Genomic DNA, 17,486 nt, shown 5'->3' with positions numbered 1-17,486 from the left:
TGTACATATACAAAACCACAGTTAGCTAAAAATAAAAATAAATAAACAATGTAATCATTTAAAGCAGCAACAATGAGCTCATTGAAGTAATGAATATTTGCGTTAATATATTCATCACTTAAACAAGTATATGTAAACATCCTATTCTTAACATTTCTCATGTAAAGACACATATGTTATATGAGCAATAATCATTTAAGCAAGAGTGTGTTTGTCTTACCGTGTTGAAGCTCATCAGATCAACAGCAACCAAATGACTGACTGTTTTAACACAAGCACTTTAGCTTTACAGTGAAGGACTTTGTGTGGATAACACTGTTTATTAATGACCAGCGACGGAAACATCACAGTCCCTCCCTCAACAAGAGAACAACGTTACTGAACTAAATCTACTTAAACAGAAATGATCATCTTTTTCTGTAAGTTTAAGATGAATAATTGTGAAGATGAATGAAGATGAATGATAGTGATTTACAGGTGAGGCTCATCAAGGTTGATGTCAGTAGCAGGAGATGGTGACCTCTGGTGGCAGTTTGAGGGATTGAACGAGCACATATGAGACGAGATGTGTCTGACTGCAGAACTATATACGTGACAGCAGTTTCAGGCCAGCAGCTTCAGACCAGACGTTAGGAGCTGACGATCACCTAAAGCCTGCTTTAAACTAGAGATGGTCTCATTACTGGGAGATACCAGGATCTGAGGATCTACCATTGTAAAGTGTAACTGCTGAATTGGATCACGTGTGCCTTGATAACCAATCACATTACAGCCTTGACATCATTGAGGCTATGCAGGGCCGGTTCTAGACATTTGGAGGCCCTAGGCAAAATATATGTTGGAGGCCCCCCCGCTACGCCCTCCTCCCCTCCACCTATCAGAATTCACGAGTTCACACTTACATCAAATTAAATAGAGTAAAGATTATGCGTATTTGGCGTGCTGTCCAGGGGAGGGCTCTGGGCTATGAATTTTGGCCCAAACCCAGAATATTACCCCTGTTTGTGATAGGAATAATCTGGAACTATTGCATTGTATTTTGGATTGTGTTGTTTACATCCAATAAGAGATTATTAAAATCAAAGTGAGGAGATTGGGTGGTGGAGGGATGCTGATAAACTGTCAATGAACAGAAGTCTGCAGTATATATACCTCTTATCTCGTTGATTGGGTTGATTAACTGAATGTGCGTCACTCGTGTTTAATTAGGTTTAATTATCTTAACTTTGCTATTAAAACATCATTAAATAAAAAGCACTTGAAACAATTATGATTCCTAACCATTTTATTTATACAAAACCTGTTATCAGTATTTTTATACTTTTACTTAAATGTGCATATTAATTTAACTTTAATTAAGGTAAACACACAAAACAAGAAATGTCATCTGGACCAGCACTTATTATTCTTATTCCATGGCCTACAGGGGCACTCTTCTGCTTTTTTTTAAAGGGGTCATACACTGGATTATTTTATTATTTTATAATGTTTCCTGGGGTTCCCTTATAATGTTAGTATGATTTTAACATCAAAAATTGTCATAATTTATAAATAAAAGGCATTTTTCCAAGCCTGATTTTAGCCTCTAATTTGAACGCTCTGTTTGAAGGGGCGTGTCTGCTGCGAGACTTCAGTGTAAACGCCTGTGATTGGCTGACATGTTTGCATATGAAATAACTAATATTACATGTGGAACTCTCTCGAAAACTTTTACTACATTTTTACTTCCGGTCTTTGTCAGACACGTGGGTTTGTTGTGTGTGACGTCACCACGACGCCATTTTTGAGGTATTGCTACTGACTGAGAATTAAAGAGATTACAGGAGTAGAAGTAAATAAAATAACTAAGATAACTAATAAGATAACTATCTAGATAAGAAGTAAATATAACTCGCAAACCTGGAGAAGCAAAAGAAAATTGAGAAAAGGCCGTACCGAGATAAACTCGATAAAGATGCCAGGGACCGTTATTTGGAGAAATTGTCATCCATTCAGAACATAGATCCATATGAGCTGACTGCAGTAAGTTGGAGTGCTGACCCCACATTGCTACCTCCATCCTCATATTTAGACATTGTCAATAGTCTTGTTTATGGTATAAGCACATATACCAGTGAACAATTAAAAAAATTATAAATCTCTGGAAGCTCACGGACATTTCACCAATGGCTGGGTACAGGATTTATTTACATTCCGACCGAAGGACTGCGACAATCACAGTAGTAACAGCAAAGGTATGTTTGCTGTAATGATGATGATGATGATAATGTCATGTTAACTGTACACTCACCTAAAGGATTATTAGGAACAACTGTTCAATTTCTCATTAATGCAATTATCTAATCAACCAATCACATGGCCATTGCTTCAATGCATTTAGGGGTGTGGTCTTGGTCAAGACAATCTCCTGAACTCCAAACTGAATGTCAGAATGGGAAAGAAAGGTGATTTAAGCAATTTTGAGCGTGGCATGGTTGTTGGTGCCAGACGGGCCGGTCTGAGTATTTCACAATCTGCTCAGTTACTGGGATTTTCACCCACAACCATTTCTAGGGTTTACAAAGAATGGTGTGAAAAGGGAAAAACATCCAGTATGCGGCAGTCCTGTGGGCGAAAATGCCTTGTTGATGCTAGAGGTCAGAGGAGAATGGGCCGACTGATTCAAGCTGATAGAAGAGCAACTTTGACTGAAATAACCACTCGTTACAACCGAGGTATGCAGCAAAGCATTTGTGAAGCCACAACACGCACAACCTTGAGGCGGATGGGCTACAACAGCAGAAGACCCCACCGGGTACCACTCATCTCCACTACAAATAGGAAAAAGAGGCTACAATTTGCACGAGCTCACCAAAATTGGACAGTTGAAGACTGGAAAAATGTTGCCTGGTCTGATGAGTCTCGATTTCTGTTGAGACATTCAGATGGTAGAGTCAGAATTTGGCGTAAACAGATTGAGAACATGGATCCATCATGCCTTGTTACCACTGTGCAGGCTGGTGGTGGTGGTGGTGTAATGGTGTGGGGGATGTTTACTTGGCACACTTTAGGCCCCTTAGTGCCAATTGGGCATCGTTTAAATGCCACGGCCTACCTGAGCATTGTTTCTGACCATGTCCATCCCTTTATGACCACCATGTACCCATCCTCTGATGGCTACTTCCAGCAGGATAATGCACCATGTCACAAAGCTCGAATCATTTCAAATTGGTTTCTTGAACATGACAATTCAGTTCACTGTACTAAAAATCACAGTCACCAGATCTCAACCCAATAGAGCATCTTTGGGATGTGGTGGAATGGGAGCTTCGTGCCCTGGATGTGCATCCCACAAATCTCCATCAACTGCAAGATGCTATCCTATCAATATGGGCCAACATTTCTAAAGAATGCTTTCAGCACCTTGTTGAATCAATGCCACGTAGAATTAAGGCAGTTCTGAAGGCGAAAGGGGGTCAAACACAGTATTAGTATGGTGTTCCTAATAATCCTTTAGGTGAGTGTATATCATCAGTGCCTGATTAAGGATGGTTTGTTTAGTTTGAACGTGTTAAATAAATTGTAATACTACCCTCTTTTCATGCATTTTTTTCTTTATTTTATTAATTACACAAACCAATACCTAACACAATAAAACAGAAACATTGTTCCAATAAAATAAGTCATCATCATGAAACAAATTGTCTGACATATTACTGCAGCCAAAGTGAGTTGTTGTCTACAGATCTTGCACTCGCAACGGCTGAATGACACACCACTCAAGCCCTGGGCCATCATCAGCTTATCAGGGGCTATAACTTCTGGCGGAGGTAGGACACAGAATAGACTTTACTTCTGCAAAAGCAAAAAGAAAGTGTCTTAATAATCTCCTGGATGGTGAGGTAGCAAGCATACCTGCTTTAAGGACTTCATCGAACACATGTAGGTTCAATACTGCAACACAGGAGCATTGGGAATCATATCTTGCACAACTGCAGAAAGCATCTCCAAAAGCTGCAATTCTGTCAACTTTGCCTGGTTATTGTGATGCTTTTACAGACCCAGTACAGCCGTTCTCAGCACCAGATTCACTGCGCAGTCTACATGATAAAAAAAATGGATGGCAGTGAACTGTCTGTCTTGCGCCAGTACTGCAAAACCATAGCAAGTAAGGTAAATGTTACACCTGAGCAGGCTGAGTTCATTGAAAGACAGACCAGAAAGCAGCACAAATGCTCATCTTGGTTTCACTTGCGCACTGGGAGAAGTACTGCATCCAAAATGCATTCAGTCTTTGTGTCTGACTTTGAAAACCCTGCGCTGTCTACAGGGAGAGCAGTTTGTTACCCCAACAGTGGTTCTACAAACCAGTGTCCTGCTACTGCATGGGGAAGACAGAATGAGGAAAATGGGAGGACACAGTATAAACTACAATCCATGAAACATCACTGTGACATGCAAATTAGTGAGTGTGGTTTCATCATAAACCCCAAGTTTCCTCAGGTTGGACGAGGCCAGATGGATTGGTGCAGTGTACCTGCTGTGAAAAGGCTGCATCGAGATAAAGTGCCCGTATAAGTACCGTAACAGCACTGTGGAGGAAGCATGCAGCAGCTGTGACAAAGACTTCTGTTTAGAAGTTGAGTGGTGAGCTTAAGCTAAAGGAGGGTAGTCCATACTACAAGCAAGTCCAGACACAAATTTTTGTGGCTGATGCGGAGTACTGACTTTAAAAGACGTGTTGCACCTGACCCACAGCTCTGGAATAATGTTCTTAAAAAGGCACAGCAATTTTTTGAGTTTGTGTGTCTCCCTGAACTTGTAAGTGGTTACTTCACTCAGATGCCACTTAAACAGATTCCTGTTCCAGATGGGGAAAAAACTCAACAGACCTCTAAAATAGTACAGAAGAAGGGCAGGACCAGGAGAAGTGTTGAGAAGTTGTGGTGCATTTGCCGTGGGCCAGAAAGCAAGGACCACATGGTAGCCTGTGACAACCAAAACTGCACAATTGTGTGGTTTCATCTCACTCGTGTGGGGCTACAACATGCACCTGCCAAAGAAGACATTTGGATCTGTTCTCGTTGTTCCACATAAGCCCAAGCTGCTGTCTCGCATGTTAGATGTTTTCCTTCAAGCAAACTCACTCAGGTTTTTGTCAAAGTATTACTAGACACTACTAGACACAAGTAATAATAACTACTAGACACAAGTAATAATAGGCTGGTCAAGCAGGATAAAGCATCAGTACATTGCAATAGAGTGTTGTGGGTCTCTTCCTCAGTGTGTTTCCTCAGCATGTGGCACAGCATCTCCATCAGCCTCGTGTGTCTCCTCAGTGTGTCTCCTCAGCATGTGGCACAGCATCTCCATCAGCCTCGTGTGTCTCCTCAGTGTGTCGCTCACCACCTCCTTCAGCTGGCTGCAGTGTGTTTTTTCTTTGCTCCCTCTTACTTCGTCTTGCAGAGCGTGTAGTGTTGGTGTGAGAGATTTCTGTGTGACCCAGATGGAGGGAGGGAGGGTCTGGGTCAGTCTCCATCATCTCATATGCAGGTTGACCTGCAATAACATGAAAAAGGTTTTAACTTCATAACATGGGACGAAAAGTGTTAACGATAATCATAGATTACATCACATATTTTGCATACAGGTTTCTGTAATGAAATGGTTAATCTGGTTTTAGTTTTCATTTTTATCGTTTAATTGATTTATTTAATTTTGGCAGCTAATGCCTTCCATACTGACCGTACGTTAGGAGCTGACGATCACCTAAAGCCTGCTTTATACCAGAGATGGTCTTATTACTGGGAGATACCAGGATCTGTGGCTCTGCCATAGTGGACATTATCGAGTGCACTCATTCAATCCCACAATGCACCGCAATAACGTGAATTGAAAAAATGAATCCCTGCATCTGAACAGAAGATGGCGCCACAGCCGAATCATCCATCCATCCATTTTCCAAACCGCTGGTCCAATGTCTCTACAGCATAATATAAAACAGGTATATCTCCACGCTAACGGCCGGTCTAACCGGTCGGAAAACCCTGAAGCAGATCCAGCCTTGACCACATTCTCCACACCTTCCTCTTCCTCTTCCTCCTCTTATACTCTATACTCACACTCTTCCTCCTCTTATACTCACACTCTTCCTCCTCTAACACACTCTTCCTCCTCTAACTCACACTCTTCCTCCTCTAACTCACACTCTTCCTCCTCTTATACTCACACTCTTCCTCCTCTAACTCACACTCTTCCTCCTTTTATACTCACACTCTTCATCCTCTAACTCATACTCTTCCTCCTCTTACACTCACACTCTTCCTCCTCTAACTCACACTCTTCCTCCTCTAACTCACACTCTTCCTCCTCTAACTCACACTCTTCCTCCTCTAACTCACACTCTTCCTCCTCTAACTCACACTCTTCCTCCTCTTATACTCACACTCTTCCTCCTCTAACTCACACTCTTCCTCCTTTTATACTCACACTCTTCATCCTCTAACTCATACTCTTCCTCCTCTTACACTCACACTCTTCCTCCTCTAACACACTCTTCCTCCTCTAACTCACACTCTTCCTCCTCTAACTCACACTCTTCCTCCTCTTATACACACACTCTTCCTCCTCTAACTCATACTCTTCCTCCTCTTATACACACACTCTTCCTCCTCTTATACTCACACTCTTCCTCCTCTAACTCATACTCTTCCTCCTCTTATACACACACTCTTCCTCCTCTTATACACACACTCTTCCTCCTCTAACTCACACTCTTCCTCCTCTAACTCATACTCTTCCTCCTCTTATACACACTCTTCCTCCTCTAACTCGTACTCTTCCTCCTCTTATACACACACTCTTCCTCCTCTAACTCATACTCTTCCTCTTATACACACACTCTTCCTCCTCTAACTCACACTCTTCCTCCTCTTATACTCACACTCTTCCTCCTCTAATACTCACACTCTTCCTCCTCTAACTCACACTCTTCCTCCTCTTATACACACACTCTTCCTCCTCTAACTCACACTCTTCCTCCTCTTATACACACACTCTTCCTCCTCTAACTCACACTCTTCCTCCTCTTATACTCACACTCTTCCTCCTCTTATACTCACACTCTTCACCCTCTTATACTCACACTCTTCCTCCTCTTATACTCACACACTTCCTCCTCTTATACTCATACTCTTCCTCCTCTTATACTCACACTCTTCCTCCTCTTATACTCACACTCTTCCTCCTCTTATACTCACACTCTTCCTCCTATTATAATCACACTCTTCCTCCTCTTATACTCACACTCTTCCTCCTCTTTTACTCACACTCTTCCTCCTCTTATACTCATACTCTTCCTCCTCTTATACTCCCACTCTTCCTCCTCTTATACTCACACACTTCCTCCTCTTATACTCACACTCTTCCTCCTCTTATACACACACTCTTCCTCCTCTTATACACACACTCTTCACCCTCTTATACTCACACTCTTCCTCCTCTTATACTCCCACTCTTCCTCCTCTTATACTCCCACTCTTCCTCCTCTTATACTCATACTCTTCCTCCTCTTATACTCACACACTTCCTCCTCTTATACTCACACTCTTCCTCCTCTTATACACACACTCTTCCTCCTCTTATACACACACTCTTAATCCTCTTATACTCACACTCTTCCTCCTCTTATACTCATACTCTTCCTCCTCTTATACTCACACACTTCCTCCTCTTATACTCACACTCTTCCTCCTCTTATACACACACTCTTCCTCCTCTTATACACACACTCTTAATCCTCTTATACTCACACTCTTCCTCCTCTTATACTCATACTCTTCCTCCTATTATAATCACACTCTTCCTCCTCTTATACTCACACTCTTCCTCCTCTTATACTCATAATCTTCCTCCTCTCCCTCTTATGCCACTTTAAACTGTCTTGTATTTTGTACAGTTGGTTTCCTCTCATCATTAGAAATAAGTGTGAACAATTTTGAGTCGTTGTGTGTAAACGATGACAACTGTGTTGTAGTTGTGTTTATCTTTTGCCTGCCTGTGTTTAGCGTTTTGAAACATAAGTGCATCACAGTTTTAAAATTGTTTTAATGAGTGAGAATGTATTTTAAGTTTTGCAAGAAGAGTGCATGAGATTTGCAAACAGTGTTTTAACTTCCTGAACTTGTTTATGTTTTACAGAAATTATTTATTTGACAAATTGGTTTAGGTTATTGAGAATTTGGTTCAGAGAAGTGGGTTTAGTGTTTTAGCAATTCAGAAAAAATGTGTATTCCTGGAATATGACTAAATACATATTTAACATATGCACATTCACTTCCGTGAACAAAAACAAAAGATATTCACGATCTAGTGCTAGAGCAGGGCTGTGAACTGTCACACTTTCAGCTTGAGTCTCAAATCGACAAGTTTCACACACTCTCACGCCACACACACATTTTCTCACGCAGAGAAAAATCGCTAAACAAAGAGGACACTGACCAGAGGTGTATAGTCCAGGGGTCAGAAAGTAGAAGTCCTGCCATATGTTTATTCCACCCATAAACTCAGTCATCTGATTTCACTAATTAGTTCTCTCTCCTGCTGAATTAATAAATCCAGGTGATTGGAACAAAATACTGAGGAGGACTTTTACTTTCTGAACCTGGACTTTACACCTCTGCATAGCAATGCCACATGTCAGCCAAGAGCAAAGAAATAAACCAGAACTGGACCTTATCTGAGCCACAAAACCAGATAAGCCTGTTAACAAGCAGAATCACTGAAGAAAAGAACTGGCTGAAAAACTGTGCTTACTTTCTGAACCTGGACTTTACACCTCTGGCACCGACAGACAAGACAAGACTCACTTTTGATATGAAACAAATTCTCAGCTCTCAGATTCTGTATATTTAATTACGAAATGAAAACAATAAATATCGTTTTGGCGTTGTAAATGTGATGTGGCAGATCGCTGTAGCGCCTCAGTTCAAGCGGCACGTGAACCGATCATCAACGAATGAACAATAGGTAGGCTATGTTGAAAGATACAGTAAAACTTACTGAAATTTATATGCCTCTGTAGTCGTATAGATTCAAATACTTGTATATTGTTATTCATATGTTTTATTATTATGTATTGTTGGTTACCATTTATTAAGTAGGCCCATAGATGTTTATGTTAACATCACTTAAACCTGTGTATACTGGCAGGTGACGCTAGGGGGCAGTGGTGAGCCGCAGGGCGTTTCACTTTTTGACATGAAGGAGTCACACTGCCAGCTATTTCAACACTGAGAAACAAAAACTAATGTATTGTTGTCTTTGTTGAATTTTCAGATTGTACAGCATGTGACAGAAATAAAAATAATATGTGCCACCAGAAAACACAGCCTCTTCTGTGTGAGCGACACCTCATACATAATATCGATCAATCAGTGTTTTTCAACCGTGGAAAGAAGTCAATAAAACAGCTGGAGAACAAGTATATCACATAACGTTACATAACGCTGGAGAAGCATAACATTACATTTACCCCAGGAAAGCCATTTAATCACCATAGCACGTTAGTTAGCTAGAAAAAAATAGCTATAGAGACCATTTGCTAAATATGTGCACTATATTACCTGGGTCCAGGGTATGTGATCATATTACTCCAGTTTTGGAGTCCTTACACTGGCTCCCAGTCAGACTCCGAGTTGATTTTAAAATTATGATGCTGACATATAAAGCATTGCATGGCTTGGCTCCTTATTATTTATCTGAATTGGTCATTTCCTAAAATCCAAATCAGAGACTGCGATCTCCACAATCCAACTTGTTGGTTGTTCCTCATTCACGCTTATGATCTATGTGTGACAGGGCTTTTTCTTCATATGCTCCTGTCCTTTAGAATTCTCTGTCTCTTGATCTTAGGGAAGCTCAGAACGATGGCATTTTAAAGGTAGACTTAAGACATATTTTTTTAATTAGTATTTGATTATTGATGTATTGATGGCCAAATATTGTCTTATCCTAACAAACGTTACATCAATGGAAAGCTTATTTATTCAGCTTTCAGATGATGTATAAATCTCAAAGAAAAAAAATCAGCCACGAACAACATGACGCACTCTCAAATAATGAAATATATGAAAAATAAGATGAAGAAAATAATCAAAGTTGATTTAAATAATACCCAATGACATCAACATATTAGTTTTGTGGCTTTTAGTTCTTATCTATCAGCTCAGAGCTCATTTATGCTAGTGAACTCCTTTGACATGATAAATATTTAACATGTACACATTCACTTCCGAGAACATGAGCCAAAAATATTCATGATCTGCTGCTACAGTGATTTTTGTCCAATCAAATGCTCTGAACAACGAGAAAGTCCCTCCCCCTAAACCATGTGACACTGACTAGCAAGTAGCACAAGACTATTGGACATTTCTAAAAGGAGCGTTTGACAAGTTCAGCACAAACTTCCTGTTTCAGAGAGAAATATGTGAGAACAGGACAGAAGAAAGTGCAGATCAGCCGCTCATGAGGCCTTAAATAAAACATCAGAGTGTTTCTAATGTGAATGTAAGAGAGACTCACCGTGAATCATGAGCAGAAAGAAGATCAGAGGAAGAGGAGGAGCCATTCTGACCCACATCAGCATAGCATATATCTATAATACAGCATTCAATTCAATTCACATTTATTTGTATAGCGCTTTTCACAATACACATCATTTCACAGCAGCTTTACAGAAAATACACGAGTCCACATTACAATTTACAGTGATCTGTTATCAGAGGAAACTGTCTAAGTTATGCATTTCAGAAATGTACATATACAAAATCACAGTTAGCTAAAAATGTATTAATTTAAACAATGTAATAATTTAAGGCAGAAACAATTTTAGTAATGAATAATTGTGTTAATATAATCATCACTTAAACAAGTATATGTAAATCTCCCTATTCTTAACATTTCTCATGTAAAGACACGTATGTTATATGAGCAATAATCATCAGTTTAAGAGTGTGTTTGTCTTACCGTGTTGAAGCTCATCAGATCAACAGCAACCAAATGACTGACTGTTTTAACACAAGCACTTTAGCTTTACAGTGAAGGACTTTGTGTGGTTAACGCTGTTTATTAACACCCAGCGACATAAATATCACAGTCCCTCCCTCAACAAGAGAACAACATTACTGAACTAAACCTACTTAAAGAAAAATGATGATCTTTTTCTGTAAGTTGAAGATGAATAATTGTGAGGATGAATGAAGATGAATGATAGTGATTTACAGGTGAGGCTCATCAAGGTTGATGTCAGTCACAGGAGATGGTGACCTCTGGTGGCAGTTTGAGGGATTGAACGAGCACATATGAGACGAGATGTGTCTGACTGCAGAACTATATACGTGACAGCAGTTTCAGGCCAGCAGCTTCAGACCGTATGTTAGGAGCTGACGATCACCTAAAGCCTGCTTTATACCAGAGATGGTCTTATTACTGGGAGAGACTAGGTTTTGAGGCTCTACCATTGGAAAAAGTGTAACGGCTAACTTGGATCACATGTGCCTTGATAACCAATCACATTACAGCCTTGACGTCATTGAGGCTGTGTCTGAAATCGCCCCCTATACCCTTAAATAGGGCATTATTTGAGAAAACAGCCTTTTGTAGTGGTGTCTGAAACCATAGTGGACGTCAACGAGTTCACTCATTCAATCCCACAATGCACCGCAATAACAAGTGCACAACATATATACTCAATGGCTGGAGAATACCCATAATGCACTGTGAGAGTCGTTTGCCAAATGAATTCCTGCATCTGAACAGAAGATGGCGCCGCAACTGAATCATCCATCCATCCATTTTCCAAACCGTTGGTCCAATGTCGCTACAGCAATAATATAAAACAGGTATAAATTCCTTTTTTATTGATTATTAAATTGTTAAATTAAGGTTTATACATGCTAGTTTCCATGACAGAGTTCAAGGTGAATATTTTCATTACTATTGGAGCAAACATGTTGAAGATTAGCCGATGGGGTGTCGATTCATTAAATGATAAGCTATTTCTTCACTAAAGCGGTTTATTCAGTGTTATGAAGCCTCTCCTCCATTGACAACCATTCAAAATATGGCCTCTGGTCTCCTTCCCAGCGTAGCACAGCGTTAGCTAGCGTTACACTTTTTCTGGTCACCTTCATTTATATAGCGCTTTTAACAATATAGATTGTTTCAAAGCAGCTTTACAGTGATAGTAGGAGATTACAGTAACAGAGATTGTTTGGCTTTACAGCAGCTCTAGAATAAAGTTATTGTCCAGCTAAAGTTAGTTTTGATTGATTCACTTACGTCGCAACGGTCATTAGTTATTAACTTAGGGGCCGCTAACACGACACCGTTTTAACACACCTTCACAGGGGAGAGACTGGTTGAGACTTCAGGACTGCGTTGTCGTCGTGTCCAGGCGCAGGTCCTTCATCAGATCTGGATACGGCCTGGATCCGGCGGACTGCGGTAAATCTCGGGATAAACAGAGAGACTAATATTAGAGAAGACGCCATCCTTCTTATGATGTAACGAGTACATCAGGATTTATGGGAAGTGTTCCCGGTTCTGGTTGACCTAATCTATGCAGCCTAACATTGAATTATAGAAGTCTATAATGTGTTATGTGTATGCTAGGGCAAAGAGATGTGTTTTTAGTCTAGCTTTGAGGAGGAGGAGGGATAAGAAGAGAGAAGGTTATGAAAAGTGGGCGAGAGTCAGAAGAATTGTTAATTTTGTTTTGATAGTGAGTGATTTTAGAAGTAGAGACATTAGCAGACAAGGAAGAGAGGAGGGATTGGTACAGACCAAGGTCAGTAGGATCTTTCGATTTTCACCACTTCCTCTCTGCAGCCCTGAGTTTAGAACAATGTTCTCGGAGAAGGGTGTGGCACGGGCTGGCCTGGAGGAAAGGGGGCAGAAGTTGTCCAAACTCGATGTTAGAGTGGAGAAAAGATTATCAGTTGCACTGTTAGTATCTAGTGTTGAGAGCTGATCAGGTGGAGGAAGTGTGGGTGAGACCAAAGAGGAAAGACGAGAGGGTGAGTGTGAGCGTAAAGGTGACCTGTGGAGGAGTGTGTGTTGTGTCCTGAGGCAGGTTGAGGTTAAGAGTGAGGAGGAAGTGATCTGAGGTGTGCAGTGGAGACACCAGTGTATGGTCAGTGGAGCAGTAGCATGTGTAAATAAGATCTTATTGGTTTCCTGATTTGTGAGTAGCGGCAGTAGATACTCATTTTAGGTCGAATGAGGCGAGTGTGGAAATCAGCAGCCTGAGGCTTTTCTATGTGGATTTTGAAGTCTCCAAGAACGAGGAGAGGAGTACTATCCTCAGGGAAGGATGAGAGTAACACAAGAAACTGCCAAACTGACCTGGTGGATGATAAACGAACATAGAGTTTTGTTTTGCTCTGCTCTCTGGCTGCGCTGTCACGTTCGTTCTACGTCACGACGCTTCCTACGCTACGTCCTACGTCATATGCCAGCATCCATCTCCGTGAACGCGCGTCGACCGCGACCAGAAGCCAGTTATTTTCGTTTATAAAGTCTTAAATATGTATATTTTTACGACAAAACCGCACGGATTACCCTCGGAAGGCCTTCGTTTATCCCCCTGGAGCCGGATGGATTACTTTTGGGAAGGATGCATGCTCATTTGCGGACTTTAACGAGCTGGACCCCATTGCTTTACATTCTAACCACTGAAAGATCTAAGACATTTTCTAAAATAACTGAAAATGTGTTCGTCTGAAAAAAGATTGACATATGCATCTCGAACGGCTTGAGGGTGAGTAAATCATGGGCTAAATATCATTTTTGGGCGAACTATCCCTTTAAGTTATAGCGGCATAATAAGTGTTTATATTTTGCCTCATAGCCCAGACAGAGTGGCCCCATACAAACTTTGGAGCGCTTGCAAGGTGTCAGGTTACAGCTGTGCACTGCCTATAATGCAGAAGTTACAGCCTAATCTTATTTTATTGTGCTTCATTATTGACAGTATGTTTAATTAATTTAATTTATAATTATTATTATGAATATTCACATTCATGTCACGGTTTATTTTATAGAAAACCACACAAACCAGTCCCAAAAAACAACTGTGTCTTCGTTTTGTCTCTAATTGGACAGCCTTTGGTGGGTCAGCACCCTGAGCAGGCAATTTATTCTAAATAGTTAATAGCTATCAAGCAAAAAGCTATCCCATGAATACTTTTTGTAACATAAGAAAAAACTTCATCATAAAATGGACAGGGCAAATGAAGCAGCATCCTTCATAGCCCGAGAATTAGCCAAACGGAGAAAGAAAGAGGAAGTAAAAAGAGCATTTCTTTAAGATGTGTGTGATTTTCACATGCAGTGAAACTTTTTATTTCTTCACAGATGGGATTGTTCACATACTGAGTTCCTGCTGAGTGAACAAATGCAACCGTGATCCTTTTTTCTTGAAATAAATTTATTGAGTTTGATGGGACTCTATAAGATCATCTTCACTAAAACCCTTAGTCTCGCTTCCTCTTTTGTGTGTTAATAAGAGGCCTGCGAACTGCATTAAACCTTTATGCAAATCCTGACCTGGCAGAAGTTGTATCCTGTACAACACAGACACTTGCTTTTTCCTTGTTCCAGAATGCTTTAAGAGAACCACAAATTACCACTTTATAATTCAGGAAAACCAAGGAGGAGATTGGTTGCAACTGGGAAAGGGATTTGTCATTCCACTGCACATATGGCAATAATCTAGACTGAAGGCCAACTGCACTGCATACGTGTTAAATTAAAACTAGCAATAATACTCGCCTCTAAACCTGGAGTAATGGTAATGGAGGGATTGAAGGCTCGCAATATAAGTTTGTAGAGTTCTAGCTAGTAACTTACAACCGGTGTGACCAGTGTTCTAGCGTCATCTCTTCAGGCTCCGCACTGACTTGTTTACATCAGGAACACACTTACTCCTGTGTAACTTGTGCGTTCAGTACTCCTTGAGTCCCCCTGGTGGGCTGGATAGAACAACACAACTTTTACAATACCCTGACACATGCAAGGCTGGATGATGTGGAAGACCTGGAAGTGAATTCTGAACTGCTCTTGTAGACTTTCAATTTCTTTTCTGTACTTGGCGAAACACATCTTGCATTTGGGAGCATCTTTGCACATCTCCTCGCAGGCAGAGAAGTGTGTCAAATTTGCCGGATTGGACGAAAATCCGCTGTGAAAAAGGTTAAGTTTACGTTGGAAAGCGTTCATATGTGCATAGAGGTCTGAAACAGTCCGAGACCGACCTTGTAACTGTGTGTTCAGATAATTCAGATGCACAGTCATATAATCTGTGAGGAAGGCCATGTCACAAATAAATTCTGGATCCCATAGTTTGCTGCTGTAAGCACTTGTTTAAATGTGGAAATCAACTGATCAGACAGTATATGCAACTGTTGTTGTCTCATCTCTTACTGAATTGGGCTCAACGCCCTTGGATGATGATATTTCACAGCTAAATAATGCACTGGCTATTAACCTGGATTTATTTGCTCCTCGCAAGGGCCGTGAAATCAAGTATACTCGCTCTGCTCCTTGCTATAACAACAACCTTCCTCTCCTTTAGTTCTAATGCGAGTGCGGCAAGTTTTTCGGGTGCCCTGTTTTCAGAATTTTGTGCAACCTGATTTTGCCTCACTTGTTACAGTTCAGATATGAAAGCTACTACTTGCATGATCCCCTTCCTATTGGTTTGTTTAAGTCTTGTTTTCAGCATTTGTGCCCTGCAGTGCTTAACATAATTAATGAATCCTTAAGTACTGCTGTTGTCACAGCTGCATAAAAAATGCTGCTGTTACTCCTGTAGTCAAGAAGCGAAATTTAGATTTGGATGATTTAAAGGCACACTATGCAAGATTTGTACCTTAATATAACAGCTTCAAAATCATTTCGATGGTAAACAAACTAGTAGGGTGAATCATCCCGATAGCAAAGCAGGGGACGGCGCTGGCAAAACCAGCAATGCAGGTTTGAGAGGTGGCGTCCCGACAAATCTCGCCAGAATCACAACTTGCTTTATGGCACAACGTCTCGTACATCAACAACATATGAAGCAGCCTCTATGGAAGACACTAGCATGCATTTCAGATGTGAATCATGGCAGAGTCGACGAAGAAAATGAAGAAAGCACGGTCGGAAGAGTCAAGGAAAAGAAACCGACGGCTCTGCGTGAGTTGTATCTACGACAGTAACGTTAAATACAAGTGAAGAGTTTCGTTGCAAAACGAGATATATCCATTTTGAGAAATGTTGGTTATTTGACATTATTATTTAAGACATCAACAGTCAAGTTCATTCACAATTTTTTGTACATTAAACTATTACTTGAGCTCAGTGAAGGCCAGGGACACAATATTCTTCAAATCCAGGATATTTTTTATTTAATTTTATGTCCATAAATAGTTCATAAATAAGTCAAAAACCATGCCAAAATGCAACATATTTATCTTAACATTGTCAAACATCTTAAATTGGTTAAAAAAACAATACATCATAAATATATGGAATAGTATATACAAAGATTGATTAATAATAATAAGATTCTGAGTTAGTTTTGGCCAGAACATACACAACATAACAAATTTTTTTTTTTTTTTTTGCAAAACGCTATATATCCACCATAGGCTATATTCTACTACTGTAATACATTAAGAAAAGCTAGTGAATCAATGTTTTGTTTGTTTTCGAAATCCATAACGTTAGCTTGACTCTGAAGCTTTGATTCTCTGACTGTCAGACAGCTGTTGATCAGTGACGTAGCCTACGTGACTGACAGCTCGCCTACAGTATAAACAATTAAATGGTAAACGTTTTTTAGTTAGCCTATTGAATCCTCTTTTTAAAAATATATGTTTTTTGTTTTGATATTATCGTTAAATCACTGAGCAAACTCGGAGCACTTCACCGGCGGTGACTCTCTCTTCGCGTGACATCCCGAGCTCGCGCAGCATCCTGAACGTTCTATAGCCTAACCGTTATATCGCACTTTGTAAAGAAACTGGGCTGGCGGATATCGCGTTTTGTGAAAAAATACATTTTGTAGTAGGCTTAAAATGTACATTTTTAAATCTTATTAATGGCAGCAATTCACACATAGAATAAGGTACATCTGAACAGTGATTTCCAATAATAAAATCCAAATGTCAAAAAATGGCGTTTATCGCGTTTTGCAACCGAACTCTTCAAGTACTCCACAGCGACTCGCTGTTTGAGAAAAATGTAAACTGCTTAGTGTGCTGTTACAACCAATTGTTTTGTAGTCTCTAGTTTCTTTCTCTCTTTTGTTTTGGAAGTGTTTGTGTCCAGGAACGGTGCTGATTGGCTCCTGCAGGCTAATGACTGGCTCATCTTGATTGGTGCATTCGATTCCAGGCACACCTTAAAAGTCCTGATGTCACTTCCTTAGGGAGGGAACATTGTGTTGTTGTGAGGACTGAATT

General features: G+C 40.3%; 1 protein-coding gene and 1 long non-coding RNA gene across 2 annotated transcripts in view; both read right to left on the bottom strand.

Moving 5' to 3' along the window:
* The window catches only part of LOC311283470 (B-cell receptor CD22-like), a 144,178-nt gene that overhangs the window by 49,974 nt on the left and 76,718 nt on the right, over positions 1–17,486 (bottom strand). The gene's annotated exons all lie outside the window — the stretch shown is intronic.
* Positions 10,650–14,977, bottom strand: LOC311283894. Its single transcript, XR_014626136.1, has 3 exons — positions 14,890–14,977; positions 12,379–12,489; positions 10,650–11,857 (listed from the first exon to the last, which is right to left on the bottom strand). It is a non-coding gene; the product is annotated as an uncharacterized lncRNA (long non-coding RNA).

This window comes from Rutilus rutilus, assembly GCF_951802725.1.
Source record: "Rutilus rutilus genome assembly, chromosome: 2".
Taxonomy (NCBI): Eukaryota; Metazoa; Chordata; class Actinopteri; order Cypriniformes; family Leuciscidae; genus Rutilus; species Rutilus rutilus.
The sequence above is the reverse complement of the archived record's forward strand: the minus strand, read 5'-3'. Positions and strand labels throughout refer to the sequence as shown.